Source organism: Perca flavescens, chromosome 23, assembly GCF_004354835.1.
Source record: "Perca flavescens isolate YP-PL-M2 chromosome 23, PFLA_1.0, whole genome shotgun sequence".
Classification (NCBI taxonomy): domain Eukaryota; kingdom Metazoa; phylum Chordata; class Actinopteri; order Perciformes; family Percidae; genus Perca; species Perca flavescens.
The window spans coordinates 23,721,448-23,736,547 of record NC_041353.1 but is presented as its reverse complement, the minus strand read 5'-3'; the positions used below and the strand labels follow the sequence as shown (position 1 = coordinate 23,736,547).

The following is a 15,100-nucleotide window of genomic DNA, read 5'->3' as shown; positions in this document are numbered from 1 at the left end:
AGCACCACATTTAAGTAAAAGTACTAAAGTATTCAACATTTTTTGTACTTAAGAATTGCAAGTAGTTTATTTTAAAATCTACTACTCAAGTACTGAAAGTAAAAGTACAAGTATTTGTGTTATTTAGCTAGTTATTAAAGAAAGAATTCAAAAGATTGAATATCAAATTGTTTATATTATTTCAAATGTATAGCCTAAGGCTGTAGCCAATTAACAAATGAACAAATATTAAATATATTATATTATATTAAAAATAACAAATATTAACACATACTGAAATACAATTTACAATTATCACACTGTGCAAGTAAAATGAACATCCTCTCCAGGACAGTAACGATTAAAGCCCCCAAAAACGTATCACACACTAGTTAGTAACGTGTGATGAACAGGAAAGTTAGCAAACTAGCAACATCCAGATAAACTAGCAGCTTCACATCACAGGGTCAAACGGTTAACATTCAGTACTCACTGCAGACTCAAACAACTCAGGAATAGATTACTCTGCTGCAACAATAGCTAAATAGAAAGATTACAGAGTTACATCGTCTCTGACTTCTGAACAGGTAACTAGCGTACATAACTAACGTAGCCGTAATTTACCGAATGACACTTAGGGCCCTATTTTAACGATCTGAAACGCAAGTATCAAACGTGAAACGCAAGTAGCTTTGTGGGCGGATGTCGGGCGCTGTTGCTATGATACCGGCGGGATAAATGACTCTTGCGCCCGACACAAACCTAAAATGGGTTGGTCTGAAGTAGCTAGGTGTGGTTTTGGCGTAACTTGCAATAAACCAATCAGAGCGTCATCTCACATTCCCTTTAAGAGCAGGCGCGCTTGTTCCATGGTGGATTGCTATTATAACGGTGGATTTGCCTGGCGCATGCCAGCGGGACCTGTCCGGTACTCCCCAACACTGCTCAAATGTTGTTTGCAGTTGATTCTACGGAGTCCTTAAAGGCCTAAAAGATAATTATAAATATCAAGCATGAAGATGTTGCTTTGCTCAAGAACAGCTGATAGTCCCAGTTCAACTAGTTTTTCTTCATTTCATACTCAATCTTCCTGCTAGTAAAGCCTTTTGGAATATTAGAGAGAGAGCCCAAAAGAGAATAAGTAAATATAGACACTGCTGACTGCTTAAATGCAGTGTTGGCCAGTCCTGCTTGATCTCACCTTCATTCTGTTTACCTGCAGGTAGGGCCAACCGCTCATACAAGAGTCAAACAATAGATGTTCTCTTTTTAAAGAGCCACATGCCATCATGCACGCACACCCTAGTTCATCACACTGATCTGTAAAAGTCATTCACTCGAAGTAAAGGGAGAGAGTACAATAAGTGCAGAGGAAGAGGAGTAAAACGGAAACTTAAAACATTATTTTGTAATTCTGTAACATTTTTTCATCACTCATTGAAGTGTACTGAAGTTTACAGCAGTTACAATTGCAACTCAAGTGGAATCTGCTGTTCAGCAAGCTAAAACGTTGCAGCAGCTGACAGTGTTGCAGTGCAAGCTGTACAGCCCCATTTATAAGAAATACAAACGCCAAACTCGCCCAAAGAAGGCTGCCATGCTAATGCTACGTCCTCTCGTAGCTGTTTCTGACAAACATGTAGCTAATTTCCCTTAGTGCCCTGCAGCCAAGCAACATTTAAATCTTGTAATAAACATTTCCTTACTCAAAACCAGTGATGTACATGAGATAGAGCTGCCTACAATGACTGTGCTGTACTTGAGAGATCCTTGTCAGTACATCTGCTTCCCAAAATTATGTAAATCCAGATTGTATCTATCATTATGATCTCAGGTGAAAAAGTATCTAGAACCCATGGCATGTTACGTTGTGGTTCCAGAATTTGAATGATTCCATCATTTTCCCTTCCTGCCCTGACGTTGAGGTCTAAGGTGTGTGCTGGATTTTCTCACAGAAGCCTCCCAGGTTTGGTGTCATCTGTTGAACTTAAATACACACGGCCCACAGATGGGGAGATGGGGCTAATAAGTGATAGTGTGCAAACACATTATCCATCCACTTACATGAAGGAAAAAACATAAAAATGAGAAGCCTGACTGCTAAGAGTTTACCAGTTTGGCCTCGGGTGTCTCCAAAGACCGTTAACAACTGTTGTTACAATTCAGCCAGGCTCACTAACCAACGAAGCTAGATCATTCTTTGATTGCTTATTTAAAAGAACTGAAATACAAGATAAGTGAAATAGAAATTAGGTTAGACATGTCAAATTGATCTTCAAGGGAAGTTCATTGTAAATACCTTTCCTGAGATACAACACATACCATTAGCTCTATCCAAATGCCTTTACAAACAAACTAAAGAAAAACTAACACAAAGAAAACATTATTGAAAATTAACAAGATATACAGAACAGTCATTATTTACATAATAAAAAATAAATAAATTCCACGTGCAAGTATAAATAGTTACGGCGCTCCCATGACGTCACACTGCCGCTCGACAGGTGGGGTACGGCGAGTATACCGGACGCCTTATTGTGTCTAAGTGACCAATGGGAACAACTATCTTTGAAATTAGTGCACTGTATTGAACAAGAACGTGTTGACCAGCAGCTGCAAACTAGGCTGAAATGTAATCCTATGGGGCAAATGTGCATTGTTAATTTGGTCCACTAAAGTACTGTTTTTGCCACGTACAGGGTCCGATTGTTATTATAAGCGTCTGACAACATTATGGAAATAATAACCACAGAGATATACCCTTTTAAAAGAGTAAAATCCTTTTTGTTTAACCAGATATAGCTCGGAAATTGCTATCCTACACCCACAAGACTTCTTATGAAAACACTTAATTAACCTAAATCTGTAAGTTACGTGTTCATTTCAACCATACCAAAGTGGTATTTGTTGGAACAGAAAAGTTTTATTTTGTGTCTGTCCACTTTGAATGAGGTGTACGATGATACAATTTATGTTTATTTACATGCAGTCTGGTGGGTTACTCAATAGACATTTCACGGACAATTTTCTGGCAAAAAAATTGATCTTACTCTTTAACAGAAAGATCGACCTCTGTAAGGATCCTTAGGATAACAATCTGAGCATGTCAACGGCAAAACCAAGCACTTTTAGGAAGGTACACAATTGCCCAATAATATACACTGTAGCTTGTTTCGCTGACTGCCGACTGCAGCATTCTTTATGTGGCGGCACGATAGCTGACAGAACAGAGGAGGTGGTATTCTAGATGAAACCTACCTCAAAAACACAGACAATGCCACCCTGGGAATTTCACGCAGAGAATGATTTCAGTTACTAATGAATGATTTTACTTCCAATTGGAAGATTATTGATATATTTAAGGTCACACAGGTAAGTATACAACGCAGCCAGAGACAAGGTTCAATTTTTAAAAGAAGCACAATTTATTTCAATAAGTTTAAGAACAAAACAGTTTAAAACACATTCTTACCAAAAGGGGGGAGAAAATAATTGTGCTGAGGCTTACCAGTGGAGGAGAAGGGAGGACGAGGGCAGTGAGGGATCCCAGGGAAAGTCACCCGTGAACACACAAAAACACACAACAGTGAACACAGCAAATGAAAATGGGGAGACACACACCACACAGGAAGGGAATATCACCACCAGCACCACCACCTTGGGCTCTCAGCAACTAAAATGGGAACACAAATGACACACACACACACACACACACACACACACACACACACACACAATTAACAGGGTTCACTCCACAAACAGAATATAAAAATCAATATAAGAGGTTAAAAAGAAAAGAACAAACTGACAGAAACTTAACACAATATAGACACAATATAAACTGCCAGAACCCCTAGTGGTTCCAGAAGGCAGTACAAAAAAAGAATATAAATTCATAAGAAAACACATGGCAATAAACGCCCCCAAAAAGAAACAAAACAAGATACTAACAATAATTACAACAATATGAACATAACCAAAGAAACTCAACTTTTAAGTAGAAAAATTCACTAATGAAAAGAAAACTAAACAAAATATGACTGCAACTTTTAACTAAATTGCGGACGGTCCCGGCTGGGGAAAACCGGGCGGCTGTTAATTGGTCCGAAAATGTATGTTCATTCCCCAACTGCTCCTTTCTTCACGTCTGCAGCGGCTGCCAGGATGCGCATCCCCGGTCAATCTGCAGGCTGCAGTTGTCGGCCCGCCGGCCTCTGTTTCGCCGTGGTTCAAGGAGGTTTTGACTGTGCATCCATCCACTCCATTAAACTTGCATTCCCTGGCATTCGGTCTTCTCATCCTGATTCCGTTTTTGTAGATCATCTGCTCACTGGGCTTTCTCAGGGTTTCCGGGTGGGCGTGCTCTCCGATCAGGGGGTTACATTTATGGTCGCAAATCTCAGATCCGCCGTTTCTGATCCCGACACTGAATCCTCGTTGCTGGCTTCTGAAGTCAAGAAAGGTTACCTGCTCGGGCCTTTCGATTCCCCTTTTGCTAAATTTCGTACTAGCCCGATTGGCATAGCCACTAGGAAATACTCTGGGAAGAAGCGTCTGATTTGATCCGATTGATTAAATTGACCGGGCCCGGCGCTTGGCTGTCTAAGGCGGACATCACTGATGCGTTCAAAATCGTCCCCATTCATCCTTCTCAGTGGCCTCTCTTCGGCGTTCGATGGGCCGGAAAATTTTATTCCGTAGTGCGTCTTACGTTTGGGTGCAAGAGCAGCCCCTGCATTTTCAATCACGTCTCCGAAGCGCTCTGTTGGATTTTGTTGAACAGGGTGAAGGTGCCTTCTGATCCTGATGGACCCCCCGAATGATAGTGCCGGGTCTTCCCTGCTCGGGCATTTGAATTTCGCCATGCGCGTTATCCCGCAGGGGCGTTCGTTCATCTCCCGTCTCCTGGCCAAGGCGTCTTCTCAGTTGCAAGACCTCGTCTCCCTGGATGCCGGGTGCCGTTCCGATCTGCGCTTTTGGTCCCGGCTTCTCTCTCACTTGAATGGGGTTTCGTTCTTCTACAACGACATGGTGCACTCTTCCGACGATCTGCGGTTTTTCACGGACGGTTTCGTTTTTTTTTTTCAGGGCCAGTGGTTCGCCGGCCACTGGCCCCCCTCCTTTCCACTATCCGAGTCGTCGGCCCTGCACGAGATTTATCCTATTGCCGTGGCTTGTCACATTTGGGGGGGTCACTGGAAGCACATCTCTGTTCTCTGCGACAATCAAGCGGTCGTAAGCATAATAAACAATCATGCCTTTCATGAGACGTATCACTTGGGCTGCTGTCACTCACAATATCATTATCACTGCCCGTCACATGTCCGGTCATCATAACACACTGGCTGATGCTCTTTCCCGTTTTCATTTTCAGACTTTCCAGAGCCTCTGCCCTCTCTCAAGAAGTTGGCGCTTCACTGATATCAAATCCCATGCATTCCTATCTGGTATCCGCTAGGCATTATATGAGGGAAGGTCTAGCTGCGTCAACTGTAAAAACCTATGATTTTGCTTGGCGTACATTTGCCTTTTTCTGTGTTGCCATGACTATTCCCCTTAAACCTGTTTCTATCAACAGTATCTGTGCATTTATTCGTTATTGTCACGATACTCGCCATTTTAAGCCGCAATATATTCGTGGTCTGCTCGCGGGTATCCAGTTTAACATCAGGTGTTACGACCCTTCATACACCTCACTTTTTTCCAATCAAGAAATCAAACTTATCCTGAGAGGCATTTCCAAAACACATCCCCCTACACCTGATCTTAGGCTGCCGATTACTCTCCGCGTATTGCAGAACCTAGTGTCAACGCTTAGAGGTGGCTTTTTTTTTCCCTACGTCGATGCTTTACTCTAATCCATATTTTCATTGGCTTTTTATGCTTTTCTCCGCGCCGGTGAATTCACTACTCCTTCTAAGGTATTTAATCCCAGCACGGACGTAACTTTTTCCGATTTGGTTTTTCACTCCCATCACTACGAATTACGGCTTAAAGGAACACGCCGACTTATTGGGAATTTAGCTTATTCACTGTAACATGAGACACAGCCATCTTCTAACAGTAAACAAACCGGGAACTATATTCTCAGACAGGCTTGCTGCGAACATATCACTCTGCCCAAGTACTATATTCTTCCGCCTGAGAATATAGTTCCCGGTTTGTTTACAGTTAGAAGACGGCTGTGTCTCATGTTACGTTGTTTTTTGTACACGCTGTGACTCTATAAATCACAATGTGTAAATAGGAACATGTTGGCGTTATTTTGTCACTTATTCGGAGCAGTAGGATAACTGGAACCAGTCACCTGCATGTTCTGTGCTGGCCTGATGCTGCTGGAGCCGTCAGACAGCATTACAGCATGCACGGAGATGAGAAGGATATGTATTGACTTGTCTAACTCTGGGGGTTATGGTGAATAAGCTAAATTCCCAATAAGTCGGCGTGTTCCTTTAAGCATTCTAAATGCGGAGGCGCTTGCCTCATCGTCGTTGCTCGCACGGATACCCCCTTTTGCCCTTTCAAATCTATGTTGGAGTACTTATCGTTAAGGCCTCATACTGTTTCTCTTGCCCCGTTGTTTCTTACACTTTAAAATTTTCCGGTTTCGAAACCTTGGTTTAGGCATCATCTGAAGCTAGTCCGAGCATTACTCGGGTCATTCCTTCAGAATAGGGGCGGCTACTACAGCGGCAAATCAAGGCGTATCATGTGCGACCCTGCAACAACTCGGTAGATGGTCATCCTCCGCTTTCTCCTCCTACATTCGCCCTGCCGCCGGCGACATCCTCGCCAGCCAGAGATCTCTGCGACCATAATCCCGGTAAGCATGTATATAACTGGTGGTGGCAGGTTTTCATATTCTCTGTTCCATTTTCACATTCATCGAGTCATTCTTGCAGGTTTACGTGGGCATCTCTTCTACATGTGGTATTGATTTGTTACAATTGTAAGTATTAACTGGTATCGTAAACGTCTAATACATACACGCTGTAATCTGGCCACAGCAGCCGATGTTCAGGTCGCCATGCCGACACCAAGCGCAGCCAGACCCGGACGCGGCAGCCGAGTCTCAGGTCGCCATGCCGACAACGAGTGCAGGACGACCCGGTCGCAGCAGCCGAGGTTCAGGTCGCCATGCCGACAACAAGCGCAGCAGACCCAGTCGCAACACAGAGGTTCAAGTCGCCGCACCGACTTAAAGGGTAGGCAAACCCGGACGCAGCAGCCGAGGTTTAAATCATGAACCACCTCTATGCAAACCATCCTTCTCATCGTCTCCTCATCAACGTCATGTTTTTATTATTGTTCTGTCTATATCATGCTTTCTCATAACTATCATCAGTGCCAATATCATCTAATTGTTATTTTCATCATCCTCAAATACCGCTGTATATTTCTTGGCCGGCTACTCTAACGGGCTCAAATGCGGTTATTTTCAATACCAGTCTGTATCATTTTCAGTTCATCATGACATCAGATAGGAACATTCTGTTAACCACGCTCTCGCCACGTTCTTTTGGGGGTTCATACTTCGGCCCTACCCCTTTTAAATGATGGTGGAGTCTAATCTCCAAAGACTGTACTGTACATTTCACGCACATGTACAATAAATCATCACATATCTGAAATGAAGTCTCCTGATTGAACTGGGACATTTCCCATTACTGCTAAATATACAGAAACGAGCTATTACATTTTGGACACAACTTAATTTAAGCCAAAAAGACCAAGAGCTGAATCCTGAAAACAGTGCCCTCAGTCAGCTGATGGTGAAGCTAACTAACCAAGCTCCCATCAGCACTGGTTCAAAACAACACAACAGAACAAAACTGATTATGAATCATTCAAAAGATCAATATTTAGAACATTGGAAAAGTCAAACAAAAACACAAAGTAGACTAAATTGTTATTTGACTCTTAACAGAGACGGATCCTGACTAAATATAGGCTCAGTGACCACCAACTGGCCGTAGAGACAGGAAGACTCAGACAGACAGGTCAGAGAGAGAGAGACAGGCTCAGTGACCACCAACTGGCCTTAGAGACAGGAAGACTCAGACAGACAGGTCAGAGAGAGACAGGCTCAGTGACCACCAACTGGCCTTAGAGACAGGAAGACTCAGACAGACATGGCTGCCCAGAGAGGAGCGTATATGTGCTCACTGCTCAACAGGTGAGATAGAAACAGAGATACACTTCCTCCTCCACTGTGAAAAATTCTCTTCACTAAGAGATCTACACTTTGGAAAAATAGCAAAGAAAATAGCTAATTTCCCAATGTTAACATCAGAAGAGAAGCTGGTAGTTCTCCTAGGAGAAGGGACAGCAGCTCCACTGGCAGCTAAATATGGATCTGCCTGCCACAACCTCAGGGACTCACCACTATAAGATCCCAACATTACACATTGGTTTAGGATTGTACAGTAACTATATTATACAAAACTGTTAAGTACTATATTGTGTTATGTATTTGTTTTGTAATGTAGTATGTTGTATAACTATCAATGCAGTATAGAATCTATGTGACACCTACTGTATGTATTTAATATGTGATATGTACTGTATGTATTTTCTGTAAACTGCCTTGCCATGCAACAACATGTTTTCTTTGTTCATGCCAATAAAGCAAGAGAGAGAGAGAGAGAGAGAGAGAGAGAGAGAGAGAGAGAGAGAGAGAGAGAGATGTCTCCTGTTGTTTGATCGTTATCTGTCAGTCCATTAATATATTGTTTATGGTTTTTATACGGGGGCCCTGCGGCAGTGATTGGCCAAAAGAGTGCCAGGTAGTTATGAGTTAAACTCATACTGCTACATTTAGTAATACTGGACCAATGTGAAATATTGTTATTTCCATCAGTCACTTAGACACAAAAAACAGGAAAATAGGGTCCAGGTTGAAAAAACCCAAAGTTAACCTTTACCCTCATGTATATGAGCAGAACTGTTATACCAATTCACTAAGCCTGGGTGAGACCATACCCTGGTTCATGCTGTCCATGTAAACTCACTGTTTTGAAGTTAGTAGAGGGGAGCCATGACTGACTGTACTTTCTGTCTGCTGTGTTTTCAGCTTCACTCTGAGACAAAATGGCTTCCAGATCAGAGGAGGATCTCTGCTGTCCGGCCTGCCATGACGTCTTTAGAGATCCTGTTGTTCTGTCATGTAGCAACAGCTTCTGTGGAAAAGTGATTTGAATGTAGTGAAAACATCAGACAAATTTCCTTATCAGATCATTGAAAAATCCTAGGCCTAGGTTACTGAATTTGTTTCCAAGTGTGCATATGTGGATGTTCTATTTAACTTAAAGGCTCATTTGTTTTGCATTGTGCCTGTATTTTCTGTTTTAGATGCTCTTACACAGCAGATGGGGACAGCTATTGTCACCCAATTTACTTTTGCCCAGGCTGTGCAACAGTTGCTGCGCTATGTGCCAGACCGGGCAGGAGGGACTGGATGACAAAACAGTCAGATGTCAGAGGACCATGAACTGTAAATATGCTAAAGAGACAAATAATGAAATAAGAGGCTAATAAAATGAGTTTGTTTTTACCTTAAACAGTGTGGTGTGGTCAGTGTTTTAGGCTAGGCTATAGGCATACAAGCTTTCAAATGTTCCATCACTTTTTAACATTCTGGCTGTAGATAAAGCAGGATATTCATTATAGGCTATTTAATTTAGGGCATTACATTTTCGTATGCCGAGCAATACTTTTCTGTCTTAATAATGATTGAAATTCCATTGAAATCACGTTGATCCTTAGTTCAGTTGAAAAGTCAACATCGTTTCAATATTCCTGATAATTGAAATAACATTGAAATTCCATTGATCTCTATAAATGAACAGGATTTCAACATTGTTTCAATATTAAAACAGGATGCAAAATTATGTAGAATCAACATCATAGTCTGATGTTGATTCATTGACATTATGTTGACAACAGAATGTTGATTTAACATCGGTTCAATGACTGTTTGCTATCTGGGGAATGTCCAGTTTGTAAGAAAAGATCTTTGTTTGAACCACCTTGTAACCTGGTGTTAAAGAACCTGTGTGAGGCCTTCTTACTGGAGAGGGATCAGCGAGCTTCAGAGGCTCCCCGCAATCTGAACTCAAACACAACCTCATCTGTCTGGACCATCAGCATCCAGCGTGTCTCGTCTACAGAGATTCAGAAAACCCAGACCTATCGATAAAGCTGCATGACAACACAGGAAGAAACTTCAAAAAACTCTGGAGCCCATAAAGGACAAGCTGCAGCTTTTCAAACAAGTTAAAGTGAAGTGTGATCAAACAGCAGAACACATGAAGGCCCAGGCCCGACACACAGAGAGGCAGATTAAGGAGCAGTTTAAGAAGCTTCGCCATTTTCTAGAAGAGGAAGAGGAGGCCTGTATGGCTGCACTGAGGGAGGAAGAAGAGCAGAAGAGTCAGAGGATGAAGGAGAAGATGGGCGCTCTGATCAGAGAGATAGCAGCTCTTTCAGACACAGTCAGAGCCACAGAGGAGCAGCTGAGAGCTGATGATGTTTTATTCCTGATCAACTACAAGAGTCCAGCAGCACACCCTGCTGGATGCTCCACAGCTGCTCTCAGGAGTTCTGATAGACCAGGCCAAACACCTGGGCAACCTGAGCTTCCACATCTGGAACAAGATGAAGGACATGGTCTCCTACACTCCTGTGATTCTGGACCCAAACACTGTTCATCAAAGGCCTGTCTGAAGATCTGCCCACTGCCCACGTGGGATATGAAACCAGCTTCCTGATAATGGAAACCAGCTTCCTGATAATCCAGAGAGGTTTGGTAAACACTGGTGTGTCCTGGGCTCTGAGGGCTTTACTTCAGGGATTCACAGCTGGGATGTCGAGGTTGGAGACAGTTGTTTCTGGGACGTGGGTGTGTTCGCAGAGTCTGCCGAGAGGAAGGGAGACACAAAGTCTGGATTATGGGCAATGGGGGCCTGACGGTAACTACCATGCAGTCCATGATCTCGTACTGAAGATGGAGCTCGAGAGGCGAGTGACTCTGGACTGGAACAGAGGAAAGCTGTCGTTCTCTGATGCTGAGACTAAAGCACACATATACACCTACACACACATTTTCAAAGAGAGGATGTTTCCATACCTTTTAGCTACTAATGAAATGAAGATATTACCAGTGAAGCTGTGTGTGACAATGGAACAGAGCAGTTAGAGATAAAGAAGATGATTATATTCATGATGTTGTTTATTTCTTAAAAGGGAAAAATCACTGAATTTAATATCTTTACACCTGTCCTCCTGCTGTCTCATTATTACAAAGACACCTTTATTTTTTTTACACTTTTTTATTGTTATTCAGTTTGAAAATCTGCTTTTTGTTTCAGTTGTCGACTCCTTTCATTTGTAAAATTATTTCATGTAGTTTCAGATCTTTTGGTTCATTTAGCAATTTTCTTTTTTGCAGATTACGTTTCATTTTAAATTGTTGATGTTTTATTATCTGGACTTAGTGTGTGTGGAGCCATGAAGACCAGCAAACACTTTGTAGAAGCTGATTTTATCCAAATAAAGAAAAAAGAAACAATTTATCAATAACTGCGTGTTTTCATGTTTCATTTTTCCCCGTTTTTTTCCCCACCTTTATTTTAAATTGTAGTCATGATTATAAAGTTTCCTAACATTAAAATCAATGCTTAATTACATTAATGTTTACAATTTATACAATATACAAATTAATTATCCATAATATATAAGGCATTTTCTGTTGAAAAGATTCTATTTAAGGTAGACGTCTCAGTTTGGAGTCAGACTTCAAATAATGTTGGTGAGTTAGTCACTGGATCTTTCTCTGCTCTGTTTACCTTCATAAAACAAAAATTGTCTCAAATACATATCAACAAAGAAAATTATAATCACAAATGTCCCAAAACCCCAGAAACTGAAAGTAACATCTCATTTCTGATGACTGATTTGAATGTACTTAGCTCTGCAGATATTTTGTCATAAACTAAAGAATTGGACACATTCAGATGTTGACCTGATGATGGAGCTAGATGTAAAGTCAGAAGATCACCAAAGCTATTACAATCCTGAGGGGAACCTGAATGTCTGTATAACATTTCATATTTAATAGTTGTCGAGATATTTCAGTGTGGAGCAAAGAGGCGGACAGACAGAAATCACCAACCATAATGAAGAGAAGGCTGCTTCAGTAGGGAAATGTTAACAAAGAGAAGAACTCATGTTTTACGAGACAAATCTTTGCAAAAGTATGTACCGAGAATTAAAAAGAAGTGCCAGCACAGTGTAAAAGAGACATTTTAGCTGGGAAAGCAGGCCGAGAAATAGAGGCTGAAGACTTTTAGATGAAAGCATCTTTTTAATTAATGTTAGATTCCTTTGTTTTCAGAAGGAGTCATATCAAGCATCTGATAAACTGGAACTTGTTGTCACTTTATTTCATACAGTGTAAGTCCTGTTTGCAGAAAAGGAAATGTACTCACTATAAGCACAAAGGATGAGAAGTGCTGGCATGACCTGAGTTTAAAATCTTAACTGTCAGCAGGTAAACTGCAGTCTGGAGGTTAAGGCCACTACAGGCAACCATCTTTCAACAACCCAAATACACATTTAGCTTTCATTTTACTACACTTTGTTTGTGTCTGTAGATTTCTTCTAAATTCACCAAAAGTTAGCTTTAGATAATGCGTCACACATGTATTTAAACATAAAATTACAGAAAACATGTTATACAAAAAATAATGTTAGCAAGTTTGATGGTTTTTACCCTAACATGCAGTGTGTGTGTGTGTCCCTAAATGTAGTGTGTTCTGAGAGGAACCTGCAGCAGGACTTTTCTGCTGAAGCTTTGGCTCCCTCTGCTGATCAACGTCTTCAACTCAACAGGATTCAACTGTTTAAAGGAGAATTCCGGCCAATTTTTACCTTAATCTTGATCGCTATAGCTACGCGAGTACTTTCGATAGAAAAAACCCCGACCCAAATCAGTGCAGGTAGGAGTGCCTCTGTGCCTCTTAACAGACACAATATGCAATTAATATGTCTGTGCCACATGAACAGGGCCCTTACGTGTTATTATTGTTTTTGGGATGATTATCACAGAAGCCTGTCTGAATACACTCACCAAACGGCAGCTAGCAGCTAACGGCTATCAGCTAGCAGGGCAAGCTAGCTACTGGCAGGATCGAGACAGGGACCAGGGTAGGTGAATTTAAACAATGTCTGAGTTGAAAACGCATCTTGTTGACACGTAAGGGCCCTGTTCATGTGGCACAGACAGATTAATTGCATTTTATGTCTGTTAAGAGGCACAAAGGCACTCTAAAACTTGCCCCCAGCACTGCCGTTTTAGCTCAGGGGACGCTTGTAGTACGTAGCTGCAGCTTCTCAGTGTTACCTGCACTGATTCGGGTCGGGGTTTTTTCTATCGAAAGTACTCGCGTAGCTATAGCGATCAAGATTAACGTAAAAATTGGCATTCTCCTTTAAGAAACGGTGCATGTTCTATTCTTCTTCTTTCTCATTACACACCTATTGGCTTTCAGTCTTTATGCTAAGTTAAGATACTAGGGCTGTGCTCGAATAAAGAAATTCTTAGTCGACTAACACTCATTCAATTGTATCGACTAATCGATTAGTAAATCTGAGTTTCTCCGCAAAGAGTCATGCAAAAGCACCACTTTAATTCTTGTGTTTATCAGAGATTTGCTTGTGCGTTTCTTGAAAATAAGTCATTCAGCATGAAAAAAGTATAAAACTTGACTAATCGACTAAAGAAATCTCAGTTGACTCTTACCAAAACGACCGATTAGTCAACTAATCGACTAAGAGGGAGCAGCCCTATAAGATACTGGCTGATGGCAGTGTTGGGAAAGCTACTTTCAAAGCTTTGAAAGCTCCCAATTACTTCACACTGGAAGAAATTGAACTCCAGCAAAGCTAGGGAGAAATCTAGTTATATAAAGTAAATTAAACTACTTTGAAAAAAAAGAAGAGACATTGACAATCTACATGAAATACAACATTTAACAAAATATAAAACACAAAAGTGAGTAGCAACTCACTTGAGTTTATTGCAAAAGGTGGCCACTTGTCCCAGGTCATGTTCAATTTCAGTTTTAAAAGTTGTACTATTAATATCACTCCAGTCTTTGCCGGGACACAAGCTCACTGCCCCGCAGCAGACTCGCTGTGTGCGAGCCAGACTCTCATGTAGCTCCTTGTACAAAAGTATTGTATTTCTTTTATATGGGGACACTTTTTTCAAAATAAGTCATTATGTTTAAGGTATTTATCTGGCTTGATTGTAAACTTAAAAATAAATTAATGGTTTTAAAGAAGACTATTTTGGTCAATTTAGTCAGCTTTTTCATTGAATCAAGAGAAACACTTAAAAGAAGGATAATGGTACAGTCTCCATGCTACACTGCAAGGCCCTACAGTGGGGGGTTTGCTGCCTCCCCTTGCCCTCCTGTAGATCCGCCCCTGGTTTCAGGCCTCCACCCTCTCTGTGTGGAGATTGAAGTCAGAGCACTTTCTCTAGAAATGTTGAAGGTAAACGAGTCAGCTGGTCTCCAGAAACTCTAATCCAACCACTAGATGGCCACAAAGAAGCATCACACCCTTCATCTCATTGTGACCCAAACCAGCTCGGCTTAAAGGTGTATATACTGTATATACTGGATACACTGTAAACCCAGATTTATTTGTAATTAAACTTCATAGTGGTCACTACTTATTCTTTCATGTTTTGTTAAAAACCATATTCATTACTGAATCACATTAGTTGTTTGTAATAATCAGCTTAAGTATGCAGTGCACAGATCATATGAAGCAGAGATAACTAAGGATGGTATGTTTCTGTATGGGAGGGGTGGGGTCATTGGAACTGTTCTGTGCTGAAGTGGTGCAAAGGCTCATGGGAAAAAACATGTTCTACATGGTTTCTATCCTAGTTAAAGTGTGTTTTAATAATGTTCTGTTAATGTTTTGGGTGTGCATTTATTTAATCTGGGTTTTAGTTTTGTATGGTTAATTTAGTCTTCATGTTAGTCTCCATTTATTGTTGCACCATGACTGAGACCTGGGGGGGGTAATGATGGGGTCTGGGCAGTGA

General features: G+C 41.3%; 1 protein-coding gene across 2 annotated transcripts in view; it reads left to right on the top strand.

Moving 5' to 3' along the window:
- Window positions 1–9,532, top strand: part of aldh1l2 (aldehyde dehydrogenase 1 family, member L2) — a 91,423-nt gene extending 81,891 nt beyond the window's left edge. Inside the window, exons 24-25 of one of the 2 annotated variants that reach the window (XR_003691589.1) lie at window positions 9,053–9,168; window positions 9,331–9,532. The gene's annotated coding sequence lies outside the window, so the exon portion shown is untranslated. Of the gene's footprint in view, window positions 1–9,052 lie in introns of both variants that reach the window. The other variant, XM_028570123.1, reaches the window with a different exon arrangement.
- Window positions 9,533–15,100: the final 5,568 nt, after the last annotated feature.